The sequence below is a fragment of the Mytilus californianus genome, unplaced genomic scaffold (genome assembly GCF_021869535.1).
Source record: "Mytilus californianus isolate M0D057914Y unplaced genomic scaffold, xbMytCali1.0.p SCAF_55, whole genome shotgun sequence".
NCBI classification, from domain to species: domain Eukaryota; kingdom Metazoa; phylum Mollusca; class Bivalvia; order Mytilida; family Mytilidae; genus Mytilus; species Mytilus californianus.
Genome location: NW_026262707.1, coordinates 537,492 through 546,501, shown reverse-complemented (window position 1 = coordinate 546,501; position 9,010 = coordinate 537,492).

Here is a 9,010-nt window from a genome sequence, read left to right as displayed (position 1 = left end):
CATTGGTTTGTTTCTCCATTGAATTGTTTAACTTTTGTTTGGCGCCCGCTAACATGTTTTAACACCGCCACATTCTGTACGTTGCTAACCCACATATTTGCTTTTTGGTTTATTGTTTTGTGTATAACTTAGGCCGCATTGGTTTGTTTCTCGATTGAATTGATTAACATTTGTCATTTCTGGACCTTTTATAGCTGATTATGATATGGGCTTTGGTCATTGTTGAAGGCTGTAAGGTGAACTTTTGTTCTTAACTTTTGTGTCTTGTCAAAAGTTGTCTCATTGGCAATCTTACCAGATCTTTTTTATATGTTTGCTTTTTCATGACGTAACAATTGGATATTTAAAGAAAAACAAGAATATTACATATCATTAACGTGATTTAATCGATGGACAAACGAATGAAATTAAATAAAACATAGGCCGGGTAAAATCGGTTAAGGTATAGAGAAATTGTAATGAAAGTATTGTTCTCAAACAATATATGTTACTAATATCAATTAATACATATATCATAAAAAGAAAGTCACGAACAATCTGTTTTGTGCCGACAATAATCTCTCTTATACCACAAACAATCTCTCTTATGCAAACAACAATCTCTCTTATACCACAAACAATCTCTCTTATGCCAACAATAATCTCTCTTATACCACACACGATCTCTCTTATGCAAAAAATAATCTCTTGTACCACAAATTATCTCTATACCACAAATTATCTCTCTTATACCACAAACAATCTATCTTTTGCCAACAATAATCTCTCTTATACCACACACGATCTCTCTTATGCAAACAATAATCTCTCTTATGCAAACAATAATCTCTCTTATACCACAAACAATCTCTCTTATACCACAAACAATCTATCTTTTGCATACAAAAATCTCTCTTGTACCAAAAACAATATATCTTTTGCCAACAATAATCTATCTTCTACCACAATCTTGTACGCTAATTTACTCACACACTCACTCGGTCTCTCTTCATTATGTCCTCTCTCACCTCCATCAATGCTTTCCGAAGAAGGTTTCGTCCTCTCCACAACTTTGGATCATGTGCATTTGGGTTTGTTTGTCCGTACCCAGTACCGCATTTCAGGTCCGTAGGGCTGGATTCTGCCAGAATTTTTGGGTTAGTCGCCTTTAAATACCTTTTAAGGATCTTGTCACTGCTGAACTAGAAATATATAAATGTACACTCAATAAATAAGAATGAATCAATGTATGCAATTCCTTTTTCTCAAACACCTATTTTGAACAAACAAATAAAATGTGTTATGAAGGTTAGGCATTAAGGCATGCATTTTAACATGTTGTTGGAAACAGACAGCCAACAGCCAGTGCTCGCAGGATCGTCAGATGATTTTCAGTGATTATGGGTTTTGGAACTCATTTTTTATTGTACCAGTTTTATGTTTAGTTTATACAGATATATGGAAATCAGTCAATCTTTAGTCCCTCCAAGGGTGATTGGGGAATAGAAGTATGGTCACCATTGGTCCTCCTCCGACGGCTGTAAAACCCTTGCTAGAGTGAGGCGTCCGTTTGGCTGTGCGGGATGTACAAATTTGCAGCCACGTCCGGTCAGAATGGGGACGTTTAATCCGATGCTTCGTGTAGAGAGAGTGTCACGCTCTTTGCACGTTAAGAACCCTTGCAACAACTCTTTGAGGCGTCCGTAGGTGGCCTGTTGCAAGGCTAAATTTCTGTCCCTATCCAATACCCTCATTTCCCGTGTCAGTCTTAAGTTCTCCGACCTTAACCCCGGAAGCCCCTATTACATAACCTACCTATTGTATTTATTGTTAATTTGTTCTCGTCCTGAATATGCATGAAATATTTGCCACTGGACGTAAAGCAACCAACAAAGGACTAAAACGTGTCACAAATTAACAATAAACACAATAAGTAGGTACTGTAATAGGGGCGTCTGGGATCAAGGTCGGAGAAATTTAGACTGCCATGGGAAAGGAGGGTATATTGGATAGGGACAGAAATTTAGCCTTGCAACAGGTCACTTACGGACCCCTCAACGAGTTGTTGCAAGGGTTCTTAAAGTGCAAAGAGCGTGGCACTCTCTTTACACGAGGCATCGAATTTAACGTCCCCATTCTGACCGGACGTGGCTGCAAATTTGTACATCCCGCACAGTCAAACGGACGCCCCACTTTAGCAAGGGTTTTACTGCCGGTCGGAGGAAGACCAATGGTGACCATACTTCTATTCCCCAGTCACTTGGGGGCTCAAACTGTAACAAGTATCTATCATTGGTCGCTATAATCAAATTGCTTTCGAATTTCTAAACACAAAAAAATATAAAATAATTAACCAAATAACAAATGTAATGTATTTGAAAACAAAAATCCGTACTTTTGGCATTTAATAATTATTAATGGTGCCAAAATATTTGTCGATATGATTATTACGTTAAAATATTATAAAGACTTAGATTGTCGTCCCGTCTCTATTCAACGTCCTAATCTGGCGTGATATTGAAATTAAATTTTCTAATCGACGGCTATTCCTAAGCCCCTATAATCACGTGTTTTCTCTTCTGAAGTTGACGTTCAATTTTCATAGATAATAATGTATCAAATTTATTATGTTGAAACTTTTATTTAACGATAATATTCTCCCCATTAAATATGCATCCTCACTCCTTTAACATATATACCGAGGTATAATAAAATACATTTCATCAGTGTCCGTATTTTAGGTATGAACGATTAAAAACGAAAATTACATGTTAATAATTTTGAGCCGCCTAATCTGCTCTTTTACGCAAGGTGTGTAGTGACAATTTATTATTCAAATAAACAATATTGTGTAAATTTTTTGTATATAGATTTTTCTATTTCTTGAGAAATAACAAGATATTTTTGTAATTAATTACCTTTGCCCAAATCCCTCTCTTCATAATGTCACAGGAAACGCGCTCCCACTCAGCTGCGTCTATCTTTACTCTTCTCCCTAATCTTTTAATCTTGGCTGGGTCTGTTTCTTTTAATATCTGAGCTTTAACTTCTTGGTCATTGAAATGATCTTGAAGAAGCAAAAATACGGACGGGTTTAATAAATCAGCCAAATTGTATTAATAATATATTTTGCACATTTTAAGCATTTGCTTGATATATAAACTGTCGATAGAAAAAAAGGATACAATTCCCTGGGTCGTGGCAATGAAAGCATACTAGTATATGTCTTCAGATATGTCTTAGGACATTACTAAGGATGGTCTTAGAACGTGTTTAAGACGTGTCTTATGATGTAAAACAACGCTATCTTAGAACAGTCCTAGCTACAATTGATCTAAGACCATCATAACACATATATTAAATTATTTCGTCCTTATGTCCACTCTAATGCATTACAAGTAATCAGCCTTAGTTTGAAAAGAAGTCATTTTTTTCTGATAACGAAATTCATAAGTTTTCCACATCTGAATTAATATTGCACTATTCGGTTAGGTGCAAACATGTTGCTTATAATTATGGAAAGTCTAAGCTTCAAAATAGGCAGCTCGAATTATTTAAAGACAAAGTGATAATATGACATCGTCACACGTACTTTTTGGAGAGCCACGATCGATGCCCTTCTTTTCATATGATTTTGTATATAATAGGACCATACTAAGACACCTATGTATATATCATAACTTTAGCACCATCTTATTTAAGGAGGCTAAATCCTGACAAAGGACTAAGACGTGTCACTAGACCATCCTGAGACACGTCCTAGTCCTAGGACAGCTTGGTTGCCATGGCCCTTGATTATTCAGTGGAGGATTTACCGGGGGCACGTGCCCCCAGTACAGGTCAGCAAAAACATTTCTAACACAATTTTATTACTACCAAATTAGTTTCATGTAGTGGAGAAATACAGTCCATATGTTATAAGATAACTACTAAAACACTTACCGGCGTGTTTGTACATGTAGAATTGCTCTGTACTAGAGTATCACTTTCCAGACACCTTGAATCGAGCGGCATAACAATTACTGAGTGGTGACTCTCTTTTGTAAAAAAGAAAGACTTCCTGTCTCGGATTGGATGTTGAACTGAAAAAGAAACATGCATATACATACATTACATATTTAAATTGTGCAAAAGGCAAAACATATACTTCCTTTAATTTTCGAACGATAAAAAGACTTGGATGTAAGCAATTATAATTATATATATATATATATATATATATATATATATGTCACAGTATGGCCTTTAACGATGTTCAAAACCCACACCGTAAAGTAAGCTATAAAGACCGTGGCATTCTATGCAGCCCTTACTATGGGGTATTTTCCAATAAATTTTGAAGCAAAGAACGTATTTGAAGTACAAAAACGTGTCTGCTTTCATTACTCAAACCTCTCCTAAAAAGGTAAAAAGGTCGTACCATAAAACAATAATATATTTTCTTTCGGAAAAGATTACAGGTAAATATTTTAAATTGGATTACACAGTGTCCATGTAATTTTTGATACCAGACTTTACCTGACATTATACAATCTTACATAGTAATACCTATGTGGTTTAGTATTAATGACCCTCAAGGGTGACTGGGGAATAGAAGTATGGTCACCATTGGTCTTCCTCCGACCGGCAGTAAAACCCTTGCTAAAGTGGGGCGTCCGTTTGGCTGTGCGGGATGAACAAAATTGCAGCATCGTCCGGTCAGAATTGGGACGTTAAATCCGATGCCTCGTGTAAAGAGAGTGCCACGCTCTTTGCACGTTAAGAACCCTTGCAACAACACTTTGAGGGGTCCGTTGGGGGCCTGTTGCAAGGCTAAATTTCTGTCCCTATCCAATATTCCCTCATTTCCCGTGGCAGTCTAAATTTCGCCGACCTTAACCCCGGACGCCCCTATTACAAAACCTACCTATTGTATTTATTGTTAATTTGTTCTTGTCCTGAATATGCATGAAATATTTGCCACTGGACGTTAAGCAACCAACAATCAATCAATCAAACATCACCCATGAATCACAACCACATTGTCATTTTTCATTTTTATATGGAATTTTACATCACAGTTTAAAACATTTTCAAAAAAAGATCTAGAATAATCAATTTTACCTATCTAATTTCTATATTTCATTTAAAAATCATTCGATGAATGTTCATCAAATAATCAGTAAGTTCTTGGACTAATTTGTCTGTTTCAAGTATAATACCAGTTCATCTTTCAGATTGAATACTTTTGTGGGAAAATCACAAAAACAAAACCAATATCTTAGCAATAGTACTAACAATAGGTTTAACTCGGGGAAGTAGATATCCAAGCAATAGTACAAACAATAGTTTGCACTTGGGAGAAACAAATATCTTAGCAATACGTGAAAGAAGTAGAAGACTCCCTTGATGTAACTATCGTCCAAAGAAGCGATTATGCATTAACATTCAATATAACCGCACGGATGGCCAACATTAAGCGAGGACTGAGGTTATACTGCCGGTTAAAAAAACAAACCTAACAGTTATGTATTTCTTTTTGTTTAATGAAAAAATAAAATGAGTATTCGTTAATTTAAAAGCAATAACCAAATAACCTATGTATGTATAAAATGAACACAAATGTTGTTTTCGACAAAAAGAAAAACAAAGATTGATATGGACACTTTTGGGCGTTTGTATATATATAAATGACATACTTTGGCGCCCTTTTACAACTAGGCATGTTTTGCAGTTCAGTAACTTCAATGTGAACACGTTTGGGGGGGAATGATGTCAAATACAGTCGTCTGCTTTTCCGTTAACCCAAATCGATAAAATTTGTTGATTGGACATTCTTCTAAGGGTTCATAACGTGTAAAGAGCGTGGCACTCTCTTTACACGAGGCATCAGATTTATCGTCCACATTCTGACCGAACTTTGCTTCTACTTTTAAATCCCGCAGAGTCAATTGGAAAGAGTTTTACTGCCAGTCGTAGGAATTTCAAGTTAACATATTTCTATTACCCAGTTTGGAGGCCATTTTAAGCCCTTTATAATTCGGTACATACTTCCTGATGTTTGATAACCTGCTCAACAACAGAGCAGATTATATTGTGTCCTAAAGATTGTGTCTTATACTAACAAGTGCACTTGATTGATTGATTGTTGGTTGCTTAACGTCCAGTGGCAAATATTTCATGCATATTCAGGACGAGAACAAATTAACAATAAATACAATAGGTAGATTCTGTAGCAGGGTGGTCCGGGATTAAGGTCGGAGAAATTTAGACTGCCACGGGAAATGAGGGTATATTGGATAGGATCAGAAATTTAGCCTTGCAACAGGTCACCTACGGACCCCTCAAAAAGTTGTTGCAAGGGTTCTTAACGTGCATAGAGCGTGGCACTCTCTTTACACGAGGTATCGGACTTAACGTCCCCATTCTGGCCGGACGTGGCTGCAAATTTGTACATCCCGCACAGCCCAACGGACGCCCCACTTTAGCAAGGGTTTTACTGCCGGTCGGAGGAAGACCAATGGTGACCATACTTCTATTCCCCAGTCACCCTTGGGGGCAAGTGCACTTGAAAGTGGTAAATAAAACAGTTTGAATGGCGTTAAATTTTGTTTATACGACATATGAATGTCTGTTTCTGGCTGTCTTTTCAAATATAAAATCATAACAAAACAAAACTTATTTTTACCGAAACGTAAGACTTTTTAATTAAAAAAATCAATCTTATTTACATTCCATTTGCCCAGGGGTTTGTAAAACAAATAATTTAAAGGACTAAGCACATCATCTTGCAAGGCTATTGTTCCGTATAACGCCGGCCCTTCTTTACAAAACAAAAATAATGATAAATCCCTCCCGAGGCTCTTCAACTGGATCTTGTACTAAGGCGGCCTCTCTCTCCCTCAGTTGTTACCATGGTACCAGTGACACAGACCTATGAACTATTTAACGACTTTCCATAGCTCTTCTGATGCATCAGCAAGTTAATGCCGGTTTCTTACAATTACAATACCTTCAACATTCATGTCTCATGTTTCGTGAATGAACGTTAGGACTTTAACCTCGTGTTCATACTGGTTCTCGTTATCCTTCAGTTGGACAAAGTTCCTTCAATCTTGGAAACTGAGTTTTACTGATGCAAAGATACTGTAATGTTATACTTTTGTTGAGTTTATTAAATATTTTTATTTTGTCAAAGAAACATAATTGTTATTTGAATCAAATAAGTTTTGAAGTTTAGCTATTCCAATCTCGATGTCTTTCACACAGACCTATTAAACAGTCTACAGCCACACAAACAAAATGGTTTCACACTGATATCATCAATGACAAAAATACTCTCAACCTATAAATCTGAAGATGTATATTTAGTTTCAACAATATTGGATCATATACAAAGAAACACACATTTGATTGTGACTGATTTGATTCGAGTGGTGTTTGTTTTACGCCGCATCAGCACAAAAAAAGGCTATATCTCAGCGAGAGCTTATTAAAACATTTTCATATTTATAGTATCTTTGTTTTAAAATCAGACAAAATGTCGATAACTTTACTAAAACCCGAATCTAAAGCAAATTGCTTATTTACAAATATAATTCAATACTATCATAAGGTGATATAAATTTTAAAAAATATATATAAATTATACAACATTTTTATATTTTACAATATATTCCAACTTCTTTTGTTACTTTTTTGGGAAAACCAAATTACACAAATAAGAACTTTTTAGGAAAACCAAATTACACAAATACGAGGAAATAAATCATACATCCTTTTGACTTATAAGCAGATATAATAGAAACTGAAACTGAAACTTAAGACTTAACTAATATATACGAACAATTAATAGTGGCCAACACCAGCATCATTTCTGGAAAAATCATGTGGTCCCGAGATGGTTCATTTCATAACACCCCAGACCTTCCATATCAGCCCAACCACTTTGTGCCACTGCTGCAAATATCAGCCACTTGTGATCCAGATGATGAACCCCCTGTGAGGATATAAGGTAATTAGCAAGAAAAAATGTTAATACAGATAAAATAACTGTGGTTGTTGACAAAAATGTCATTTCTTTATATGCTCCCCTTTCAAAAGAGTTATTGAACTGCAAAAAAAGGCAGGACAGAGATTACAATTATAAATTTTCATCCTAGCCGCCCTCCCCCTAAAAATCATCTGGTATATCCTTAAGTTCCCCTTTTCAAGTAGAAAATATTTGACTATGCACGGTACAATGGTTTTTATACGCCAGTCTATGACAATACATATTATGGTATATTGCGGTCTGTCTGTTCGTCATCTACACTTCGATCAATAACTCAAAATTACTTTAGCCGATTTCCATGAAACTTTGGTGAATTGATTATATCTATTGTTGAGATCATGATCTCCCTTTTCATTTTAATTTATTTCAGATTTTACTTATTTGGTTTATGGGACTTTTTTCGTATAACAATGGGGGGGGGGGGGGGGGGGGGGGATGTTTCAAGCTTTGGGACTATAGCTCAAATTCCTTTAAACACTTTCTCAGGTTATATCAACACAACATAAGGATTGATTAAAGATAACTCGCTTTCGATTTAGAAAAAAAAGGATTGTCTTCGTTTCTAACTCTCAGAGTTAGATTCTGCCACTGGAAAATAAGGGAACATTTAAGGGAACATTTGATAAGGACAGAAATTTTGCCTTGCATCAGGCCACCTACGGACCCCCCAAAGAGTTGTTGCAAGGGTTCTTAACGTGCAATGATTGATTGATTGTTGGTTGCTAACGTCCAGTGGCAAATATTTCATGCATATTCAGGACGAGAACAAATTAACAATAAATACAATAGGTAGGTTCTGTAATAGATTAAGGGATTAAGGTCGGAGAAATTTAGACTGCCACGGCAAATGAGGGTATATTGGATAGGGACAGAAATTTAGCCTTGCAACAGGTCACCTACGGACCCCTCAAAGAGTTGTTACAAGGGTTCTAAACGTGCAAAGAGCGTGGCACTCTCTTTACACGAGGCATCGGATTTAACGTCCCCATTCTGACCGGA